Source organism: Equus asinus, chromosome 29 (assembly GCF_041296235.1).
Source record: "Equus asinus isolate D_3611 breed Donkey chromosome 29, EquAss-T2T_v2, whole genome shotgun sequence".
Taxonomy (NCBI): Eukaryota; Metazoa; Chordata; class Mammalia; order Perissodactyla; family Equidae; genus Equus; species Equus asinus.
This window is the reverse complement of record NC_091818.1, coordinates 24,618,545-24,643,646: the sequence shown is the minus strand read 5'-3', so window position 1 is coordinate 24,643,646 and position 25,102 is coordinate 24,618,545. Positions and strand designations below refer to the sequence as shown.

The following is a 25,102-nucleotide window of genomic DNA, read 5'->3' as shown; positions in this document are numbered from 1 at the left end:
TTCTGTTTCTACTTTTAGACAAGACCCTGGTGGTCACTTTCCGAGTTACCCACAGCCTACTTGAGACAGCAAGTTTTTATCTGAGAAAATCAACTGTTGTCCCAGATGAGCAGACAACAAATGTTCACCATCCAACCCACAGGAAAGCTTTAGTTTCAGTGAAGACACTTGGAAATGAGAAAGAGAATGCAGTGTAAAAGCCAACCAGGTGTAATCACGCCTGGAGTTAGTAACTTGGCCGCTATTCGCAGATTCCAGAAGCTAAGAGACATGGAATTCCTTCAGCCTCACCTTTTGGCTCTGGAGGTTGGAATTCTCTCTCCTTCGATGAAGGTGGCTGCCTTGCCATTAAAGGGAAGGAAGCTTTGTTGAGCCCTGTCTGAGTGCAGCTGCATAGCTCCATCACTCGCGGTGAGGAACAGAAATAGAGACCAGAGCCAGGACCAATTGGTGTAGACTAAACCAAGCTGCACGGTGGGCTTAGGGGAGCTCCATCCTCCCGTAGGTTTGCCATGTGCGCATGGCCCAGAAGGAATTTATGATAACTACTCACATGAGTCCGTCATGCAGCCCTGCGCCTGATGTCATTCAACTTTACTCACCAGCCTCCATAGGCAGCCTGGGACAGACCTCCCAGCTGCCCGCTCATTACCGATAAACACGCCTGTCATGAAAAACATTGGTTGGACCAAGCAGAGGCGAAACAACACACCACCAGGACTTTGTGGTGGCCTCTGAGACTTTCCTTAAACAAGGAATTTAATATCTTGCCCGCAAGAAATGAAAATGTAAGCCTCTAGATCTACAACAGTCAGCCCTCCAGAGCAGTTTCATGATGGTGGTGGTGTTACACAGGAACCATGATAAACTAAAGTGTTGACTCCAAGGCTGTGGGCCTTGGAGCATGCATGCACTACATGCTTGGTGGGGAAAACATGGGTCCACTTTTCATTTAGCATCTAGCTGAGTGCTTTTAAGGCTAGGCTGTCTAATGAGACTTGTGGTTCTCTACTGGGAATGAACACATTCAGCTCCTGATTCTTTACACGTGGGTGCAAATCACCCCCATCTGATTTAATTGTCTGGCTTCTGTTTCATTATATTAGATAGCAGCTTTGATAATTCAGTTTCTAAGGTACTAAGCTCACCTTATGGAACAGACCCTTTTGCAAAAATTATGAATGTACTCACAGGGTTTGTAATTCACAAATGCACAACTCAAACATGAGCCATTCCCTTCTGTGGCTCTCAAAAGGTACCAATGACTTCCTGTTCATCAAACCAGTGGCTTTTTCAGTTTCTGGGCTTCTCTACCTTCTTACGTACTTTAAGATTATTGCCTGAGATTCTCTGCTCCCATCATTCAGTTCTCTCCCTCTTGTATGTCTTCAATTTTTACTTAGATGTAGACAGCTTCCAGATTTGCATTTAGAACACATTCTCCAGGATTGGCCCTGCGTCTTAAATTACTTCCTAATACCCAAATCAGTCACTGCCTCCAAGACCTCTTCTCTCTGAGCTCTGCATCTGACACCAAGGAGTGGTCTTACAAACCCTAATTTCCATACACTATCATTTCTAAATTCCTTGCCTACGTTGAAACACACCTCAGCCCCCTTCATTCACTAACTCTTCTTCCTCTTGACCCCTAAATGGGCTTCAGTGTATTCAGGCAGGCTTCACCAGTTTGTATGCAGGGATTTTTTACTTTGCTCTTTTTTTTTTGTCTGTACCTTTTCACTTACTATTTTTATCTTACTACTGAGTTAACTATTATGTCAAAGTCGATGACCCTTGAAACTATCTCCCTAGCTCTACCATTTGTCTGGAGTTCAAGACCTAATCGTTCAACTTCCAAGTGGTTGTCTTCACATGGATAATCTTCTAGTGTTCCCAGTATATCCTTTTGAAGAAAAACATCCTAATCTTTTTCCCCCCAGCCTTTCCTCCTTGCTTCTCTATCTTTGTGAATGATAGAGTGACTGTGATGGTGTGTGTATGTGTGTGCACACGTGTGTGTGTTTTGAAGGGTGGGGAAGAAGAGATTTAAAAAGTTGAATTATCAGTGATTCTTCAATTGCTTAACTCCTGTTTCTCAACATATCCCACCAGTCATCGGAGCTGGTCCATTCCACTCTGCAAGGCCTCTTCCAGAAGACCCTCCTGCCATTGCTTGTACCAGTCCTCTTACAGTAGCTAACTTTTTAGGGCGCTGACCAAGCACTTTCACTGGTAATTTTATTTAATCCTCAAGACAACATTTTGAGGCAGGCATTGGTAGTGGTTTAGGTATGTTAAGAAATTTGCCCAAGGCCACACAGCTTGAGGGTGGAAGAGCTGAGATTTGAACCCAGCAGCTGGGATCCAGATCCCAAGCTCTTAGCAATGCTGCTCTGCTGTTGTAGTTACAGCACTTATTATTTTTCTACTGGTCAGTTATGCAACCGTTTAACTAGCCTCCCCAGCTCTAGTCTAACAGCTACTTCCTAAGACATGTCCCTAAGCCCAACTCCCCATTGTGCAAAGAATAGCACAGGCCAATAGTCAGTATCACCTCAACCCTGACATCCCAAGCACAGCCACCTCCCAGTTCCTACTCCAAGTATCTGAAATGCCCCCTCCCTCCCCATATAGCTGCCTTTCAAAATTCCACCCATCTAACATACTACAGGACAACGGCCCGATTCCTTCAACAGACTGCAGGCATGAAAAAGGGGTGGTAGGAGAGAGTGTTACTGTGTTTCTCAGGTCCCCTGTATACCGTAACAACCAAAGCCCATGTGTGCGCCTTCTTTGGATCCTGATTGGAACTAACCAACTGTAAAAGACATCTCTGAAACTATTTAGGAAATTTGAACATGTGTTAAGAATCAGACGATATTAAGGGATAACCGGTAATTCTGTTGGGTATAATAATGGCTTGGTGGTTATGATTTTTTTTAAATGAGACACACTAAAGTATTTACAGGCTAAATGGCATGATTAATGGGATTTACTTTAAAATGCTCCAGCAAAACAAACCAAAAAGTGGAAATAGATGAAGCCAAATTGGAAAAACGAAAAATGTCAAAGCTGGTTGATGGGCATTCATGATATTATTTTTCTCTACTTTTTTTATGGTTGAAAATTTCCATAATGAAATGTTAAAAAATAAAAACTTGCTTTTAGAGGCCAAAGAAAAGACTGCCTATTCCATGAAGCTTTCCCTAATGCTCTGTTGGAGTTAATCTTTCCCTTTGGGGGGCACATTGCACGTTCTCCTGATGTTATAATCATTCAGGTGCATGTTCATCTCATTCTCAAGACTGTAAGTTCTTCAAAGGCACAAACCAGCTCGAGTCTGTCTTTGTATCCCTCAGAAAGCCAGTCGTGGTGTCTTCCCCATGATGAATATAAACACTTGTCAGACGGGGTGCATTGAGTACTATAATGATAGTGTCGCAAATGCTCTATTATTCATTTTCTGTCATTAATGAGAACCCACTGTAAAAATATCTCTCTGTTCTCATCACCAGAAATAGTTGTGCTTCTCCCAGTTTATTTTTATCATATGGACACTTTGAATCTTGTAAGTGATCATTTTCCCTCTTTGTGCTGCTAATCTAAAGCTTAGAATTAAATTTGTGGCCCACCCACAGCCAGCGTACAGGCATTTGTGGAGTGTGTTTTGTGTGTTGGCTTCGTTCCTGGCCTCTCTTTTTAATTTTCCTACTTTCATCTTCTTTTTTGTCTTATGTTCCACTTTGACTCTTTTTTTTGGCGAAATTGTAATAATTTTTGTGAGCTCTACTAATTTCTTTGTGGAATCAGGATATAAGTAGTATTCATTCTATATCATTGTTTTTCTGGACATAAAATAATAGACCTTTTTGTGTGTATGTAGAAAGCAATGTGTTAAATACTTTACGTATTACATAAATTAGTCAACACTTCTGCAAGGTAGGTATACTGACTCAGTTTTTTATGGATGATACAACTGAGGCCAGTGATGTCTTTCCCAGGCCCACACAGCTGGTAAGTGTAAGACACTGGATTTGAACCCACTTCTTTCTGACTCTTTGTATTCAGCCCCCACAGCCTCCTTTCCTTGATATGTCCATGTAAGTTTTGCAAGTTTTGAAATGATGCTCCTAATGAGATTTTAGAACACATAAAATATCTTTTCTTAAGTTTTTGTATCACTTAATTCTGTTGTGTCTATTTCATGACATCTTTTTATATTTAAATTTACTCCATTCTCTTTTGTTCTAAGTTAAAAAGATATCCCACCAAAAAAAAGAGAGAGAGAGAGAGAAAGAAGTATGTGCTCATTTAGTATGTATGTCTGAAGTGGCCGGGCTATGAGCTGTTTTTTCGAGGGCAGTGTTCTTGTTGAGAAGAAGGGTTTGGGATTAGGGGGTGGGGGATGGGGATGAAAATAATCCTGTAGAAATGGAAGAGAAGAGAATCTCACAGAAATGGAAGTTTCAGAAAACATTCTTAGCTAATTTTCTTTCATTCATTCAAGGTCCTTCTTGACCCAACCACCGTGGTATTCCTTTCACTCGCATAACGACAGCGATATTAATAACTAACGTTCATGATATACTTACTCAGTGCCAGGTACCATGCTGAGCATTTTGCTCATTTGATTTTCAGAACAGCCCAGTGTGAGAAGAATTCTTATTAGCCCCCTGTTTCAGATGTGGAAGCTGAGGATCGGGGAGGTTAGAGAACTTAATCAAAGCCACACAACTCGTCAGAGGTAGAGTTGGATTCAGAGCCAGGCAGACCAACTCTAGAACTGACCTTCTTAATTGTTCTCGCGGTCACTGCTGTCTTCATCATCGCTGTCCATGCCACCCAGTTTTGAAGACCTATCTTCACCAATCCTTCCCTTACTCCTCTCTCCTCCAAGCCTCACCACTATCCCTTCTCTGAATTTCCACAGAATATTACCTGTCTACCTTCCTCTCTCAGCACACCCAGTTTTTCCTGCCTGCGTTGTAGTTGTTGATGTATACATCTTAAGTTCTTTTCCAATCTCTAAACTTCTTAGGGGAAAACTCCCCATTCCACTTACCTTCACGTTTCCTCTGTTTTCCTGCGACAATGTCCTGCTCTGAGGAAATTCTCATCAAATGTCTTGATGATGAGGGGGCTTTCTTTAGACTTTTCCTATCACAGGCTTTCAATGAATGCCCTCTCTACTAAGATCAGTGCAGTGATTTGTAAATGTAATCATTTGAGGTTACAACACATTCCCTCATTTATCCCGGTAGTAGTTTTAACCAAAATGAGAATTAAGAATGTCTGTCTGTCCTAACAAAATTCCCCATCCTCTCAGTATAATTTTGTTGCAGTTAATAACCTTAGAGTTTAAGATGAGAATAACAGATTTGTCAGATTAAAGTTAAATGTCAAATGCACAAATATCTGCCATTTTTAAAAATTTTATTTTCAGGAGTTAATTCATCTATGATGTAGGTGAATTCTACATCTATGGTAGAAAGTCAGCTCATCTCTGGATAACAAATTAAATAAGACAGATCTTGTTTTGCTGTCTGTGTAACTCAGTAGGACAGATCTTGCTTTTAGGTTGAGTTGATAGTCAGTATTTCAGATACCTCTGAACTTATAAAGGAGGAGTGATGATTTTGGAAAGTTAACTAATTCCATTATTGTGAAATTTCACTGGTGCACTCACCCAAGCCTTGTGCATTGAATCCCTCCTCTGGTTCAGGCTCTGGTGCAAGATTCTGGAGATATAATAGTGAGCAAAGATGGTCACTGCCCTCACAGATCTTACAGTCTAGTAGAAGAATAGAAAGATAATAATCAGTAAGGGTACAAACATCTATAATTTTCACATCAGTTCCCGGCTATGTGAAATCCTTCCCTTCTTTCTATTAGTTGCTTAAGTTAACGCTACAGAACTCATTTATGAGTGATGTACCTACTTATGTCCCTTTTATGTCATGTCTTTCTGACAGCAAAGAGATGTTTCTATTGCAATTGGTAAGAAATTACCCTTATTGAAATGATTAGCTAGACAAACACATCTTAATACAGTGGTGATCCAGAACAAGGTCGAATTTTCTTCCTCCCTCGCTGCTTCCAGTTTTACTTTCTTTTCTTTTTTAAGAAGCAAGAAAGGGTAAGATCTGCTCATCTGTTACGCAGCTTCCAAGTGATACAGATCTCATCTTTCCCGCTGTGTGGCTGCTTGCTTTTCTTTGCACTTTTTTTTTGTCATTGAGAGGTTATGACAACATGAGCCATATTGTATTTATAAACATCACGTGTTTCCTTGATATGGCTTGCAGCTTCTGCCAGACGGAACACATGGAAGAAACATTTCTTGTTAGCTCAGCATTGGTTTTAGTTATGCTGATTTCCGGGACAGGAAAAATGCCTTCCTACTCAGATTTAACTTTCATAGAGTAGAAACAAAACCTCTGAATGTCCGTGAAATAGTTTTAACAAGGGTGGATACTGCTCCTTGAAACCACATATTTTGACTAAAAGCTTCCTTCTGTAAAAAACCCCAAGCCTTGCTTTTAGTCACCATAAAGACAGGCAGAGCTGGCAGCTTTCGAGAGATGGGTGGTTTCAAGGTCTCTGCAAGTCTAAAAAGTTTCTTCTAGAAGAGAAAGGTTCATGGAAGATGTAAGGTAAGAACTGTGCCTTTATAACAAAATACAATTTTCAGAATTGTTTTTGTCATGCCATGACATATTTACATTTAATGGAGCCCAGTTTTCTGTATTCAAGTTCAATTCAATGAGGAATTTAAATTTTAGATTTTTATTTTAACTTCTTGCACACTCTTTAGAAGGAAACTTCTTTATTATTGGCATTAATCTGTTTTTTTAAATCCACTTAAATTGCATTGGGCTGTCTCCAGTTTATAAATCCTGTGATCTGGTTTCTGTTTAACCTTATAATTTAGAAAAGGATTTAAAATGTCAACATTCATTGTTTGCTAGTACAGATCTCAATGATTTACGTGTTTTGTGACAATTTTCAGTGGTTTCACGAAGATGTTGACCTCCATTCAGTTTCTGAGACGAATGTAGAAAATCTGAAGGTTTGAAATGGGGGGAAATTAGTATGTGTCTTTCAACATTCTAGGGAAAAATTATTTGTTGTTTTTTCCTCTTTAAATTTTAAAATAAAAATAACTCTTTTATCTTGGTTTTGAAAATTTATTAAAGAAGTATCAACTTAAGACTAATGAATACCATTTAAGACATCTACAATTTTTACAGAACAGATATAAGCCTGTTATATCAGGTTTAATGCTTGCCTGAAAAAGTCTTTGGCAGAAATTATATTTACTTGAGATAACTATTCTCTCTTACTCTTAGAATAGTTCAGCCACAATATTTTGCATTTATTTCATTTAAAGGAATTTAATGAGAGCAATGTCCCTTTAAATCAATCCATTTCCTTTTAAAGGTAAATGTGTGTATGGATCTGCTTATCCATATCCCTGTGAATATCTTTATCCCAATTAATAGACGAATTAATATGCATGCGAAGTTGTTATCCGACATGGTCTAAATAACGTGTATATATATGTATGTATCAGTCATCATAGTAACCCTATGGCATCGGTACTATTATACCCATTTTAAGATTGGAAAATTGAGGCTGAGGGACATTAAGCAACGAGATTGCACACCAGTAAGTAGCAAAGCTGGCATTCAAACCCAGGCCAACTGTCTCTATACTCCTTGTTTTAAAATCCCACACTGTGCAACCTTACCAGTAGCTTAGAGCTGCAGGTCTGAAGTCAGATGCAGGTAATTTATCTTGAAAGTGATAATTATAGATAAGTGATGCATATTTGACTTCAAGATAAATTATTTTGTACAATTTTGGAATTTTTCCTTTTTAAATCTGTAGCATCTAAAAGTTCGTATCCGACTGGTTGTTTATCCAGGGACCTGGTTACAACTTACTTGGAGTGAAATGAAAACAGCGAATGTCAGATAGTGTGGGGAAAGCAGAAACCACTGTGGATAAACTACCCTTCCCTCTTAACTGCTTTCTTCTTTGCCTTGTGTGCTGTATCACTCACGAAGACTGTTTTCATGGGATAGGGCGGGAAGCTTATTCCTGAAGTTGATTTGGAAGGAAGAAAAGTGTCTTTGAGTGGTGACTGCCTACATGTGCCTGCCTGCTGCCCTGTGAGGCTTCTGGCAGAGCTGTTAAGAGACAGACAGGAAGAAAGTTAAAGGACATTGAAGGTGAAGGGTTCTGGAGTCAGGGTAGCTAGCACAAAGACTGTTGCTTTCCTCACCAGCCCCCCCACACTTCCCAAAGATTGAGACATCCACTCAGCTGCAAAAATATCCTGGTGATTTGTGATGCGAAGTAATTACTGCCAGCAGCATCAACAGAGGATGCAGCTGCTCATCGCCGCACTGCACTTGGGCTTCAGGATTGAGGCGACTTGCTTCCAGTCCCATTTCGGCATAAAATCCGGGGCTGGTTAAACAACCAACACAATTGGAAGTCGACTGGGAGCAGGACCTTCCTCCTGCTTCAGTGGGGACTAGGGTTAGCTCCCCAAGAGTTCTGTGCTGTTGCTGGAGAGTTCAGGGGGAGGTTTACGCCACACCCACAGCCCTGGGATAGCCAAGCCACATCCTTGTCTTGGCTCTTGCAAATATAGATGTTAGCGGAAATTGCCTTTGACTGGGAGCATATGTCCTGGTGTTTTCAGGTTGTAGCCCTTGTATCTACGTGCTGTTTTCTTCCTGGGGTTTGCTTTTCTGTCTCCTCTGTGGGTCCCCATCAGGGTAACGCAGACCACAAGAGATTGTTTCCCATCACATCAGCACAGGTCGCCTCGGTCCAAGGTCCGACCCTATAGAGGGCTGCCAGGTGACCATTCTTTTCTTTAAGCTTTTTCTAAAATTTCTCAGGTAAGCATGTGTTGTTTTCATGTAAATTTATGGGGGGGGAGCACATGTTAATTTTTAAAGAGGAAAAAAATGCTTTTAAGACACATATCACCTGGTGGTCTCTCTGCTCTGCTTCTTTCCCATGGGGTCTGTGATTCCATTGCTTGCGTGTAATTTCCGGGAGTGACTCTGTCTGCTTCTGAGGCATGAGCTGGCTACTGTAGATTTGTGACTGAGGAAATATACCTGACCCGCACCGTTGGCGCTACCTCCAGAAACAGGCCTGACTTATTTGGAATCTAAGGGTTTTAAAGGTGGAAACAAGGTCTTACCCATCATCTCTTGTAACCCATTCACCTGTCAGTTGACCCTCAGGAGGCCTAGCGTGGTTGGACTGACTTGGTCAAGATTACAAAATAAGGAAGTGACAAAAATAGGAGCCGAAGCCACCGGTCCCTTAGGTGAGTCCTTTTCCATCTCCAGTGCCCTCCAGCTTTTGTTCTCACCCCCCTGGGTCCCACAAAGTTTGTTTTCTTGATTGATTTAGGAAAACACTATGTATCTGACCTCTTTTGGCCATCCATGGCTGTGGTTGAGAGTGGCCAGATTTCCCCTCCAGAGAGAAGCGCAGCTCTGTAGTGAGGCCAGAGCTCACTAATTGGAAATGCATGGGCCTCGACCCAAAATAAATGGATTTTGAACTAACCAGATTTAGATTATCCAATATTTTTATTGAAGGAGAATAGGCCATCAAGTCAACTGGAAAACATCAGCTGCTTCGAATTACGAGATGCTTTGAATAAAACAATATTGGCTTAAAAGAGTTGTGTAGCATTACAGCGTTATTTTCAAGTCAGCCTCTTTGCTAAGGCAAATGGCTCCTACGATAACTCTGTTTGAAACTTTAATGTATTACTACTCGAACTACTTTCAAAGCTGTTTTTCACTTGGAGCCGGTGACTTTAGTTAGTACATAGAGAAACAGGTTTTTAAATTTTAATAATTATATAATATCATTTTAAAGAGTGTTGCAAAGATAATTAGCAGAAAGAACTTGAGAGTTAATGAATATTACTACTTCATCACAACAAAGTAAAAAAGAAGTCCACTTAAAATTGACTTAAAGAAAAGCATTAAATGAGTAATAGTACAATTGGTGTAGGGAGACAGCCAAAATGGTGACCATATCTTGTTATTGAGTGAAGTGTAGAAAGCCATGTAGAAACATGGCTTTAAGATAAAGACCATGTCAAGGATTCGTGGAGGGGATAGAGGAAAACGTTAAAGATTATATAGTTGAAAAAAATGTGCCATTTTGATATCATAATCAAATCTAATTCTTGTTTAAGAGTTCTCAAGAACTTCGGTATCTTGTTATTTGCCCCAAAAGAAGAGCTGTTGGATAAATTATTTTTGTGCCCATTTACTTATAGAAGGCCTCTCCAGATAAAAGGTGTGAATATCCAGTGTGTCACTTAAGCTGGGGGACCCCTTCTCATTGCTCAGGCAGCACTAACCCACTCCGTATTCCTGAAATACAGAAAATATGTTTCTCTCAGCCGTTTGATGGACACATGTGCTTGATTTCTTTCTCTTTATTTTTTTCTTTTCCTGTGAAATCAAAGGTCACGTTTTGCCTTGTTCTGATTTAACTCTTTGAACCTGCTCCTTTTCATTTGCCCTTGATATTGTAGGAAGAGCTGCCAAAGAAAAACCCAAACAATAAGAAATCGGCACGATGTCAATGATGAGGCAATTCAGAAACGGCAGCCACCTGATCTGCAGTGTGTTAAACTTCAATGCATACTTTTCATGAAACGCACTTCTCAAGCGTTAGGCGTCACGGTCAGTCGGATACGTTCATTACGATGAGGTCTAGTACTGTTCCTTGCACTCACTTCCCAGGAGGGAGGTGAATGAATAGAACATTCCGTCGGTGGTTGATCCCTTGCAATAGGGACGGAGGGAACATTCTAGATACAGATCCACAAAGTGGATACCATTTTTGCTTGCCTTTAAAAGACAATCTAAAAATATATTTCCTAGCAGCTGTGTAACTGCAAAACAAAAAAATCTGCTCCACTGCAGTGCAAATTACTCACTGGGTTCAGATCTTAATGCTTCAGAAATTTGCTGCAGATTTTACTGTATATATTTAGACCAAGGAGCCTATTAGCTTGCGATCTCTGAGAGCCACTGCATTCTCATGAAAATGAGAAATGTGCCACTGTTGGCAACCTTAGGCTATAATTATGTTAATCTGACCATTTTAAGACTGAAATATGTTGTTTTAAAATGTTTCTGTTTTTATTATTCATAACAATGATCTGAAGAAATTTAGTGAAATGCTAATAAGTTTCTATTCAGTATCACTTTGTGACTAGAGCATAAAAATGAGCCAAATGTGGTATTTTGATATTTTTAATTTTGGCAGAGAATTTTTATCTACAGTTATGTACTCATATATAGAGAGAGCATCTTAATAATATAAAAACTCCCCAAATAATATTTTTATATTTTAAGTGTAGATATAGTGAATATATGTGCAAGGCCATCTCAGCATACATGTTCAATAACAAAACATTTTTACAGTGGCATTAAATCACCACATTTTGCTATACTCAAAAAAGCCAAAAATTTATTTTTTGAGCAATACTGCGAGATTAATGTTTTTTTAATCAATAACTATCCTAAAGCATGCAGATCCCCGTTTTGCATACAAATGTGGGACTGGACTAGAAAGGACTATATAGTTGAAGTTCTGGGAGCATCTAAACCCTTGTCTTTAGCTGATTGGTCCAGCCTGCTCCTCACCAACAAACACTTTCATTCCAGCCTCAGGCAAGTGATGATGTGGATTCTCTTTTCATTCCCTAACAGAGTTTCTCCTGGGCGGTGAGATGGGAAGGGAAGGAGAATGCTCCAAAGCAGAGATGTGGATAACCGCCCATCTCATAATTTTTATAAATAATGGATATTTGAATCTACTTATCATACCAATGTAAAGTGGATGGGGAGTCTTTTATAGGGCCTGGTCTGGGTTCAGAATCACCAGTTAATTGGAGAATGGGAATAAGGAAAAGCACCTTCTTGAATGTGAGTCCGTAACATATAATTGGACTTTTTTCTCAAGGATGCTGTCTTTGGAATATAATACAGCATGGTGCTCTTACATTCAGAATCTCCATTCTTTCCTGAGCTCTTATCTCGAAAAGAGTGTGTCATTCTCTTCATCCTCCTATGAATATATTAAAGTAGACATTATCCATTCTATTCCTTTTGCTCTCACAATTTATTGAGTAAGCCCATGAATGCTTATTGGCGATATTTGTAATAACTCATGTGGATCACACTTTTCTGCATGCAAAGTCATGTAAGCATAATTTAGCTCATTTGATGTGCACAGCACCAGGAGGGTAAGTACAGAAGGTATTCCTGAACCAATTAGCAGCAGAATCAGAGGCTCAGAAAAGTTCAGTGGTAGGACCACAGTCACGGCCATGAGACCACAGCCGAAGAGCTCCTCAGGAGGAGAAACCAAATCCTTTCATTCATAATCCAGCGCTCCTTCCACCACACCCTACTCCTTCCTTGAGTATCGTGACTGAAGTAGAGTACTGATTGAAGAGGATGATTAAACCCTTAAAAAACAAATTGGAAACTAATTTGTAGGCTTCAGTACATTGGAGAAGAAGGTGAGAGTCTTGAGGGTCATCAGAATCCAGCCAATTTCTTGCTGCCTAATTTAACTCTTTTTGTCTGTTTATTGGCCCGTATCTTCCTGTCGTCTCTGGGAGAGATTTGTGCCCCAGTGTTGTTTTTCAGAGAAGGGAAGAAAAGTAAGAGAAAGAATAATGCAACACAGAAGAAAAGAAAATGCTAGAGGTTGGATTGGGCAGTGGGGGAAGATGGGTTCCTTGGGGTCAGCCTGGAACCTATTTCCTTTTGAAGTGAGTTGAAAGCTCTTGCTACTTGTCGTGAACTTCCAAAGGTGCTCCATAGATTACAAAGCATTTTCTTCACATGCCTGTGTGGCAGAGGATTCTTTCCTTTCAAGGGGTAGTATGCGGGGTGAAGGCAGACAGCTAGACCATGTCTGCCCCCTTGCCTGATGTGGGCATTTTGTCATATGGAACATGACTTCTTTAGGTGGAGTCACTGGGCCAGTAGCTGTCTGTTTTGTTTCTCGTGAGCTACTCAGTTTCAGGAATGCAGGGCTTCACTCGAGTGTAGGAATGCTCAAAGGCCTGGCAGTTTGTCACTGGGACGCAAGGAAGCAGATCTCGTCTCTGAGAAAGAGACTCCTGACAGTGTTGGAACCTGATGGGGAAGTAGCGACTAGCTGATGACTGGCTTAAATCCCCCGGCTGTCAGTGGAGGGCAAGGCATGATAGGGTGTGGGGAGAGAAGCTTGCCAAGCCCAGCCTTGGGGTATGCACGACTCCCAAACTAGTTGTCTTTGAGGCTGTTATTTATCCAAATAAGGAGAAGCAGTGGTTTTGATGACCATCTCAGATTTCCAAGCCATGTCCGCTGGCTGGCTGGCTGGCTGACTTGATATTTGAACTGAAAACACAAAGGTATTCCTTTGAAATGGAGCACCCTTGTGGGGCTCATGGATATCCTGGAGTCATCATTTGGAAGGCAGTTTCCCCCCACATTTGTAGATAACAGTAATGTGGTCTGGTCTGTTTTACTCTTCTCTTGTGCCTCTTGCAACATTCAATACAGATGACTTTGTTCAGGTATTTCTGGACCTGATTTTAGACAGAAATAATACTGATCTTAACAATCCTTGAACCATTGCCCTCCTTTGAAGAGTGTTCAAAGAAGGTCAGGCCTTTACACTGACTTCTTAACACTAGAGTGCAAGATCGTTCTGACTCTGTTTTTTGAGTTTGGGTAAGACACTTGAAGTCTCTGAGCCCCGGTTCCTCATGTATAAAATGGGGATTATAACATTTATCTGATAGGAATAAGCTGGGGAATTAAATAAAGTAATTCTGCAAAGCATTTAGTAAATAGGAGGTCTCCACAAATATTAGTTTCCTTTTCCTATCTTCTCCTGGCAGATGTAGTTGAAAATATTTGCTGATAGAGAGATTCTAGGTAATCGTGATTGCCACTCGAAGTTTAATAGGGTCAACTTTCCAAATTATGACTTAACCAAGCCCACAGTAGAATGGAGATTTTGATGTGAGCTTACCATTTCCCTCTGGTCCCCAGAGCAGTGGTTTTCAAAGAGTGGTCCCTGGAGCAGCAGGTCAGCATCCTCTGGGGACTTGTTAGAAATGCAAACTTTCAGGCCCCACTCAAACCTGCTAAATCAAATACTCCAGGAGTGGGGCCCATTAATCTGTGTTTTAGCAAGCCCTCCAGGTGATTCCTGTGCTGAAGTTGGAGAACCTCTGCCCTAGAATAACTTGCTGGTTGGGTCCAAGGTCTATCCATTGCACCAGGGCACTTAGCACTTCCCCACCCCTTGTCTCAAAGCAGGCCTTACTTCATGCCTGGAATACCTAAGAAAGCAAACTCTTTCTTACCTACTGAAATTCTGCTCATGATTTTTGGACTCACTTAAATCTTACCTCTTTAGAGAAGTGTTCCTCAACTCTCCCAGCCAGAAGAATCTTATTCTTCTATAGAGTCCAAGAGGATTGTTCTATTGCACTCATTTGACACTTGCCAAAGTTATTCTTGCTTCGTGGTATTTTGAATATTCATGGACCTGCCTCATTTTTCCTCCTAGATTGTAAGCTCTTCAAAGGTAGGAACTAAGTCTTACAGATCCTTTTTCCCTCATCGTCCTTGTTACTGGGCTTTGCATACATAGCGGCTACTCAATAAATATTTCGTGGGCCCACAGAATTTTGTAATTGGAATGGGCCTTGGAGACAGTCTAGATCAGACTTGTTTATAGATAAAGAACCTGGCATTAACACCTGGACCAGAATGCAGTTTCCATAATATCCTGTTTAAGATTCTTCCTCCTTCACCATGCTCCACTGACTGCTAAGACACACCCTGAAGGGAGGCATTCGGGGCCATTGGCCTGGTCCAAACTAGCAGGTGTCCTTGTGTTCTCTGCCACAGACTCCGCTAAACCCAAGGAAAACAGATGGGTTTTCAAAGGTATATTCATTTAATTTAAAAACTGGAACCTTTTAGATTCTATCATAACTCGTGAGACCTGGGAAAGTTCACGAACCCATCTAACTATACAACAAATGTCATCCATTCCCAGTCTTACACGAGAGAGTTCTCCTAGCTCACACACTCAATATACTTGGGATACCCATGGAACTTTTTTTGGTTTCAAAAGTTGCTGTTAAGAGGAGAACAAGTGGCTCTTCTGAACCCAGGAAGAACTGGCGCAAGGGCTGTTTTGACCTGGCTCTCCATCACTGTTTTTTCATGTTTATTTTGAGGGAAAATTGAACTTGGTGGATTTGTTGAATTATTGTCCTTCACTGTTATCCTCTGGGGCTCTTTCCTCATACAACCTTTTCTTCATTTGACAGATTAGCTAATATTGTTCAGCCAAGGATCAAAATAATGGCACAACTAAAAAGGCTTTCATCAGAAGCCATCCATAAAATTCCCTTTAAAATTGGCTCTGCTGACATAGCTCAACATGTGTTGTGTGTTTGTTCTATTATTTGGTAATGGAACCAGCACATATTCTACTCCAGTCGATAGGAAAACAGAGCAGAATGCAGGCAATGGGATGATTCCAGGAGGAGGGCCATAATTATGACCCTGGTCCACAGAGTTGGTTCCAGAAAAGTTGTAAGGAAAAAAAGAGAAGAGGTACAGGGAGACATGAGCCAGGCCTGAAGGGGTTAACGCCACCTGGGAACACTTGGTGTTAACAAGCTGAGATGGCTGGAAGTGTGGTGAGAAAGGGGTTGATGAGAGGAATGAGAGTCCTGAGATTTGAGTAGCTACATTGTAAGACAACAGTGACAGACTAAGAATAAAAGACCATTTGTTTTCCAACGTGGCATCTAGCATTCATCAGTGTGTTTACCATCATTTTTTCCAATGGTCTCTGAAAATTTTCTATCCTTTAAGCTGCAAGTGTAAAGCCTAAAATTCTAAATAGAGCATTATCAATTTGTTGTTTAGAGATGTTGAAGATATGTTATATCATCAACCTGAATTTTTTTTAATTCTTACATTATTATGATCATCCTAAAACTATATAATGTTGTAGCAACTTTTTTCACTTACAACGTAATCAACTTGCTCGGTTTCCATAATAAAGGTAAGAGGAGCATAGGGCACAGGGACAGAGATGTCAGTGATTCATGCATCTCTGAGAGGTGTGGTCCCAGGAATGTCACCCAGTAGCAGGATTGTGGTCATAATGGTAAGGAGTGTTAAGCAGATAAGGCCCGGATATTTTATCCTATAAGTAATCTCGTGTCTGTGATGAATGAAAACATATGTGTGTATATACATATTTACACATATATAACTAGTGATGTCATGATATCTATATAGTGATAATTAATTAGTGATACATAATATATAAATATATGTAAGTATAATATATATAAGAATAATATATACTAATATGTGTATTGTTAAATATAACGTATAACTAGTTATATAACTAATTTCAAAGTGAGAAGATAAATACTTAATAGTTAAGGCAAGAGAGTATCTGAATAATTAGATCCTAAGCCCACTGAGATGTCCCAGTTACTCTTTTCCTTTGCTGTGAAAATCTAGGCCTGTGAGTAAAGCAAGCGAGAGATCTCTCAAATAGAGTTCACCATGCTGAAGGTCAAAATCAAGCCAGTAACCCCCTCAAGTCATCCCCGTTGGGAAGGCCTTGGGAGCACGACTCCTCTCAGAGCAGCTCCCTGCGTCCTGGAGGACCCGAGATTTCACACTTCCATGGTGAAGGAGACAGTGACACAGTGGCCAGGCTGTGTCTTCTTGCTGCTTCACTACTTAGTAGCTTCGTGAAGTTGGGCGAGGTTCCTAACTCCTTACATTTGCATGTCCTAACCATTCAAATGGGTATAGTAACACCCAACTGTGTATCCCACGGAGTTCTGAGACCCATGAAATAAAACCACAATTGAAAGCACCGTGTAAACTGCAAACTGCTGGATGACTAGTCTGTGTGTGTGAGTGTGTGTGTGGGTATAGCCATCTAAAATCCTTTGTAAAATAAGAAATGTTGTAAATACATAAAGCAATATATTATATGCCACGGTATGGACGTTGACAAGTTAAATAGCAGTTTATAAAAAGAAAAAGAAAATCTAAGGCAATAAAAAGTTATATTTGAGTGACAGAGATGGCTCACTACTAACAGCCAATCTAGAAACACCAAAAGGGAGTCACCTAGAAAAGAATAGTGTCCATCCAGGAAATGAGCGGATGTGCGGAGACAGAGATAAGTAATGAGGAGTTATTTGTACCATCTGTTGCAAATGGTAGAAAGAAGATATTATTTTGTAAGCTGTAACTATTTTAGGTACAAAAGGAGGCTGACCTTGGCCTGGATAATACATGAGTATCCCAATAGAAGATTGAGTGGACATAGAGAAGGACATTTTTCTTTTATCTGTCCTGCAACTTCACACAGTTACTGATTGTGGCTTGGAAGTTAAATGATTTATTTAATGTTACTTCGTTATTCTGTTCTGGACTGAAATCTTTAATCACCATTGGGCATAGTGCTAAGTCAGCCAGGTCTGGTACGGGGAGAGCTCAGCAGAGTCCGCCATGTCAAAATACTTGTGGAAATAACGCTCATCTTAAATATAGCTATAAGCTAACCACTGAAGGGACCATCTCTTTCCTGAGAATTAAATAGTTTTGGCAACAGTCTGTCTGTCTCATGTCTGGGAGACATTCCATTTACGATCAAATGAAACATTAATAGGTTCGCTGAGACCTCACAAATGACCGTCTTTCCAATTTTAACAAGGTAAGCAAGATGAATTTAAAATTTTTCCAGTATCATAATCACTTCCCTTCACAATATCATCTTCATGTTTATAAGCACATTTTAGATTTTCTTTTAGCATATGTAATTTTCTTAAAGCCAATAAAGAAATGAATAAGAAAGGGGAAATTGTGATAAATTTCACAAGACTCTTAGCCTTACCAGAGCATAAAAATGATTTCCTCTTGAGGTAATGCTGCGTATTTACTAGCATGTCCTTTCTTAGTACTAACTCAAAAGAAATAAATGGCTTCCACTTCACTTATAGTGCCAGTCCATGAAAGGAAGAAGAAGAATGAATAGTGGGACATTGACTACACTCCTGGGAAGGACTAGTTCACAAAGGGTCTAGCATCATCCCCAGGAAGGCCAGGCTGAGGAGGAGCTGGTGAAGAAGGGAAACCAGAGCGTGGGGTGTCAGTGACTGGGCACACCCAGAGTGAGCCAAACTTTGTGATGAGGTAGCCTGAATGAGCTGTTCCCTGAAGAGCAGGAGCCACTCAGGTGAAGCCCAGGTCCTGTACGACACCAAGATGTTCTTCAGATTAGCTTACCTAAGCCTTAAGATAGGGAACCTCCCTTCTTTCTTGGGTGAGCTGCATGCTTCTTCCTAGAATGTTTAACTCATCCTGATTCACGGCAGGATTGGACCAGCTTCCAACTCCTGAGAGGGAATGACTGCTCTAGTCATGACAAAGCCATGCGTGTACTCTCTAGACGGTGCCCTGCAGCCTTTTGAAAGTGAAAGGAAATTGCTGTGAACATGGCCGGAAGGAAGAGATGGGGAGGTAAACCAAGGTGGGAGGTCACCTTGCACCCACCGACTCGCGTGGTAGCAGAGTCCACAGAAGCCACCTGTCTCTAAAGCAGCTGATGTGTGGAGCAGGGCGTGAATCACTGAGCCAGACAACAGCGAGAGCTCAGTGCTTCTGTTTTCTGGGGGGCCGCCAGCCCAGACACTTCACCTTCCTTCACTCTTACAAGCTGTCCTGCAGGTGTGAAGAGCAGGTAAGTCAGTACAGGAACCGTGCTACTTAGGACATCTTAGGCCATAAATCAGGGTCTCAGGGGTTGTAGTAGGGGTGGAATCATAGCTTAATCAGACAAGGATGACCAACCCTCCATCCCCTTCCTGGAAAGCATGCATTTGACTGAAGAAAAAAACCCGCCAAATGTATCCCAGAGGCGCCAGGGCCCCCAGTGTGTGCCTGCCATACTCCGGTGAGAAATAACAAACTCTCGCTGATGCGATTAAAAATCCAAACAAGGGTTTTCGCATTCCTTCTGCTCCTTTCTGACCTCTTAGGTGGCATCTGTTGTAACCACTTCACCCAAAAGTTGTTTCTAATGAGACATCTTAGGAGGGTGGCGATGTCATGTGCCCCGTTTTCTCCCTCTTTTAAGAACCACAAAGTGTTGAGATGGCAGTAAACAGTTTTTTTAGAAAGCCTGCAACGCTGACTGGATTTGAACTTGAGACGTCATGGAATTCTTTTGGTCAACAAGAACAACCTCTAAAAGCCTTAAAATGTTTGAAAAATGCACAGGCTGCCCAGAGCGTGGTCGTGGGGTGTGGCGAGAGGCCAGCGGGGCTTCCAGCCCAGCATTTTGGCTGACTTGTTTCTGAATTCCCACTTGGAAAGCTTTCTGTTCCACTCGCTCCCCGAGGGCTCAGAAAGCATGATGGTGATGGAACAGAGCCTAGCTGGGAGCTGAGGAAATGCTTCCTTTCTCCCTCGCCTTTTGTTAGTGATGTGTTAATACCTGTCCTCCCTGGAGCGTGGCACAAGCCACTTCTTGTTGGAATGCACGCCTCCTTGTGCCTGGTCCCCTGGAAGAGAATAGCTGCGTTGACAGCGGTTGCCCACGGAGTTCTCTGGAGACTGCCCTGGCCTGCTCCTCCATCTTGTTGAGGGTGGGGCAGAAGGGCTCCAGTTTCCTTCTTGAATGCCCTCTGCGTAGCATTGGCTGGCCCTCTCTCTCCTTCCCTCTTCTTTCAGGTATGTTTTCCAGTTGCTAGCCTGGTGCTGTGCAGGGCTGATTAATGGCTGCTACCCGAGGTTCAGCTTGGTAAAACCAACCTGGTTAATTAATAGACAGCCTCCTTGTTTTCCCTCTGGGGTTATAAACCAGGGGAAGAGGCTCACATTTCCGTCAGTTGCCAATCCACAGACTTGCAAAGTCTGGCAGCAGAGTGGGTTTTGGGGGCTGGTCTGTCTAGGTTTTCCAGCAGCGAGCACCCTTCCTCCACAGAACACTGATCTGAGAGTTGGTTCCGGGGGGTAATTAGCATGTTGGGTTTCCCGATAGTTTCGTTGGTGGCTGGTTGTTGGTTTGTTACAGTGATCCTGTTTGCTTTAGTAAAATCTATTTTGTCCTGTTTCTTTCATTGTTAACCCATTTACCTTGGCCTCTCAGAGTTCGTTCATTGGTGTGTGTTTTCCGTGTAAGCAATTGTTAAAGGACTGAGTCACCCTGAGTAGCCTGTGGTTGGATGTGGGCTGAGGTTATTCAGTGACTAATTTCCAAGGGGAGGAGAAATTGGCTTATCATGGGGAGGACTACTTTTTATCCATGCCCGTGGCAGCTTTGCTCAGAAGACTGGGTAAAACAAAATGGTCTTTACTGGTTGAGAACACTCAAGCTGGGGAACATTTTAGGATCTGTGTCCTTTGTCATTTCTTCTCTGAAGAGAAAGCTGTGTAAAATATCCAAGAGTGGAACTGAGGATTTAGATGGAGCCAGCAAACAAAGGAGTCGCGTAATTGGGAACTGAGCCAATGTGCTTTTTCACGGAATTAGTTATACAGGTGATTTCCTTGAGAAAAAGTAAGTGGCTTTAATTCTTTGAGGACGAAAGAACCTCATAAGAATACTTTTCAGTTTTGTCCGATTACTTCATTGTGTGGTCTGATTGAGTGGTATGTTTACAAATTCTAGACTCGGAAGGGTGGGGTTTGAAATACAATCAACTGTACGTAATACTCCCTTTCCACAAAGAATACATATATATTTTAAATGCTCCACAAAAGGACACGATTACATGAGAGAGTTTCCCAAAATGATTTGAAAGAAACATTTTTCGTGCTAGATTTTTTCCGGAAACAGTTTTAAGATTTTTTCCCCCTCTTATATTCAAGAAGCTTCTAAATGAGTATTATTTGGTTTAACTTACAGTGTTTGGGGGAACTGAAATATAGATATATATGTTAGGATTCCTAACTCACACTTTAAGTAATTCATTTGAAACTACCCCAGATTTTTTCTGGTCTTTGGGAAGTACAAGCTAAACAGCTTACTGAACTATGTGCTGTGGCCAGAGACAGCAGCCTCTCAGCTGGGGCCATGGTACTCAGGCTCTGGAAGAAACTACGCTGTTCACAAGAACTGGAAGGACTCAACCAAGAGACAGCACTGGTTTGGGCAGAAATGGAAAGTGGGAGAGATGATACCCAACCAAGTAGATGAGCAGTGGAGAATAGCCCTGTTCACTCATTGCCAATAGATACAGTGCAGATAAATGAACATTTTCTTTGTCTAGGCCGAGGTGCAGGCCAATAAATCACCATGTTGTATTCTGGTAGGGTGTTAAAAGAACCTTTATTTTTGTGTTTAGGTCTTTTCTTGCTGTAAAATGAAGTTTGTTAAAGCTCACGTAAAGACATTTGTGTTGAAATCTTCTGGGGCAAAAGTGTCGATGATATAACATATCCAGATACTTTTAACTTCCTAAGAGAAATGAGATAATAGAGAAGATTAGTGGCATCAGAGAGGTTGGTGGGAGAACGAGGGACTTAGATATATTAAGCTGAATAGCAACTGTATGTATGTGTTTTGCTTATTTATTTTACCTTTAAAGTTTAATATAGTTTTCTCTTAAATGGTCTGACTTTGAGTGCTAATGCAAGAAAAATCCAGTATGTGTTTAATGCCATTTCTTTGCTTATTCATCAAAAAATAGTTAAAATCAAAACAAAACTGTGTACGTGCCTGATTCTAGGAAAATATCTCCATGGAAAGAACATTAAAGGCTTGGATTTTTTAAAACTATGAATTATCGAATCTTCGTCATCATTTGGGTTCAGTCAATCAGACCATGAGTACCTCTCGGAGTACATAACATCTCCTTGTGCTGCAGTAGCAAGCTGCTTCCTTGGGAGGTCTCGCTGAAGACTTGGAAAAGATTCTCTCTTGGCACCCCATCATACCTTCCACCTCATCCCAAGAGTGAATTGTCTTTGGTTGATCCATATCCTTTAGTGTGTGAATCCAACTTATCTCACTTTAAGAGTTCATTCTAGTTGTAGGTTTAAAACATTTTCCCACTGTATAATGGGAACATCATGTCATTCTCTTCTTCGGCTCTATGTAGAGCTGAAGATGGAATTATCAGGGTTCTTTTTAAAACTCAGTCTTGGAGAGTCAGTCGATAGCTTGGCAAGCCAATGTAATAATTCTGCCAAAAGCTTCCAACCTCTAAATCACCCATACTGACGGAGACATTCAACCTTAGATTACCCGTTCTGTCACTGCTGAATGCTTGTATTCACCTCCACTGTGGGTAACTCAGGAGGACAATGATTCTTTCAGTGACCCTGTTGAATGATGGCAAGATTATTTTGAAGTGGACAAGGCAGGGCTGATATACAGCATTACCATTAGGTACACGATGCTGATCGCTTATGGCTAGGATCCATCCTTGTTGGCTGAGGTCCCATTCTGATAGGTTGGTACTCATGTGATACTGGTTACTAGATGTTAAATATTTTGGCTGTCATCTCCATTCCCCATATGAATAGACAGCATATCAGAATTATTGTTAATTAATTGTTACATTTCTTTCTGAATTCATTTACACCAAGAAAGTCTAATGAAATTTTTTTGTGTGTTTCATTTTAAAAGTTAGTTGTATAATGTATCCTAACTCTTTCTTTTCATATCACTAGCTATATTTTTAAAATACTTATACAGGCATGTCTGTTGTTTTAAAAGAAATTTACTCAACTTTTTGTTGATTAAAATTAATTTTGCATTTTCATTTCGTTAATATTCTGTATCCTTCTAGACAGTTCTGTACTCCTTAGAATCTTGACATCTCTTTTAATTCTCTTGCCAGAAAAAGGGGGTGTTAATTGGGATCAGGATTCCCAAATCAAGATGTAATCTGAAGCCGGATAAGGAGGGAAAAGAACAGGGAGTGGTGACTAACCTTGTCAGGATCATTGTTCTTCCTAAGAGGTTTCTAGACCTTTGAAACCCTTTTTTACTTTTTTGGAATTAATAACAATAATGACAGTAGTACCTACCATTCGTTTGCACCTGATCCCCCTTGAGCACTGCGGTGTACTTTATACACAGTGGCATCTTTGAATAGATATGATGAATTTATCTTTATGTTCATTTGAGTTGATTACTGCATTGTGTGGTCTGATTGTGTGGGGCATTTGGCCAGCTATGCACTGGGACAGTCCCTCTTGTCTTTTGTGAGCTGGGTATGACCAGGGAGGCTCTGCATTGTTTACCACTCAGCCAGATCTTTCCTTTCATTGTGCCCTGCCTTGTGGAAGACAGAGTGGGAGTGGTATTTATAGAGGATCCATGTTGATCTGCTGCAAACCTTCTGAAACGCGGTTGCTCCAGCCATTCTGGAATGAGAATTGGGTATATTATCACACAGTGACCTTGGGAATGCCCTTAGATGATCAGGTCTAAGGCCCTGGGCACCTGACTCATGAGGGTGTCAAGTGAGTGAGCAGAGAGAGGAGTGCATGGGCTGGAGTGTCAGGGCTGGGCCATGTGGAGCAGACGCACCTGGATCCCAGCCTCGAGCTCGGCCTCACTTTGGATCCACAAGGGCTAGGAAATGGGGAGAGAGTCCCAGGGGTGAGGACAGCTTGAAGATATCCCAAGTTCAGTTTAGAGGGGGGAATAGACTAGCCTATGTGGTGGGAGTGTGTGTGGATGTTGGGGAGGTGGGGGTAGTGGAGATAAAATTGTGATTGCGAGTGAGGGGACTGCATACTCTGGGGTCTCCAGAAACAGCTCCCTAAAGGGGCTGAGGAGCCAATTCAATGATGCTCAGGTAATGTACCCTCAAAGGGTTCCTTTTGGTTGCTATATATTTCCACTTTGCTTGCATTTTTTATTGCTCATTTCCATTATAAAATCCATCATAATATGTAAAACTCCTGGGTCAGGGATTCTGCGCTGCTGGATGGTTCCAGAAACAAGATAAGGAAGCTGTGGGAGTCCTGCCGGTTCTTCCCCTGATTCTCATCTAAGAGATGTACCTTCTCGAGGGCAGAGACTCTGGTGGCTTGTTTAGAGCTGTATCCTAGAATAATGCCTGGTTCTTAGCAAGTGCTGGGTAAATACTGTTTACTAAATGAATAAATTTATAGGGTAAGGAATCAGTACGTTTTCAGGCCATTGGGCTCTGTTTCATTTTCAACCTTTCCCTGTTGCATCTGCTTTTTCTTCTCTCTTCCCCCATCACCCACACTGTGGTTCTCTCAGCTGCTCATCTTGGTTCTGGTCCATTTGAGCCCACCTCCTGTCTCTTCATTTGAGCCCCTACCTCACCCACCCCCCAACCATTATGCCCTCCTTGTCTGTCACATCTCCCAAAAGTCTGATGGGAATGTGGCCTCCTGTGATAACACAAATAGAACTTGAAGAGTGGGCTTGGGAGATTCCACAATATTGAGGTCTCTATCAGGTATATTCATTTCCTGCGTTTGGTGTAACAAATTACCACAAACTTGGCTTAAAACACCACCAATTCATGATCCTACAGTCGTGAAAATCAGAAGTCCAGACTGGGTTTCACAGGCCAGTATCAAGGTATTGGCAGTGCCACAGTCCCACTGGAGAGGCTCTAGGGGAGAACGCATTTCCTTGCCCTTTCCAGCTTCTGGAAGCTGTCTGCATTCCTTGGCTCATGCTCCCCTCCTCCATCTTCAGAGTCAGTAGTGTAGCATCTTCCGGTCTCTCTCTCTCTGACCTTCTTCTGTCATCACATCTCCTTCCCTGACTCTGACCCTCCTGCAACCCTCTTTCACATATAAGGACCCTTGTGATTGCATTAGAGCCCAATCCAAGATAACCTCCTCATCTCAACATCCTTAAGAGGGGACACGTGCAAAGTCCTTTTTGCCATAAAAGGGAACATAGTTAACAGGTTCCACAGTTTAGGGTGCAGACATCTTTCAGGGGCCATTACTCAGCCTCCACATCAGGG

General features: G+C 41.4%; 1 protein-coding gene across 33 annotated transcripts in view; it reads left to right on the top strand.

The window, feature by feature from the left end:
- The window catches only part of KIAA1217 (KIAA1217 ortholog), a 702,592-nt gene that overhangs the window by 611,367 nt on the left and 66,123 nt on the right, over positions 1-25,102 (top strand). The window contains exon 1 of one of the 33 annotated variants that reach the window (XM_070501292.1): positions 6,279-6,653. The exons of 28 other annotated variants lie outside the window; for them this stretch is intronic. The gene's annotated coding sequence lies outside the window, so the exon portion shown is untranslated. Of the gene's footprint in view, positions 1-6,278; positions 6,654-19,841; positions 19,863-20,415; positions 20,692-25,102 lie in introns of those variants that run through there. 4 more of the 33 variants (XM_070501295.1, XM_070501296.1, XM_070501294.1 and 1 more) reach the window with 4 other exon arrangements.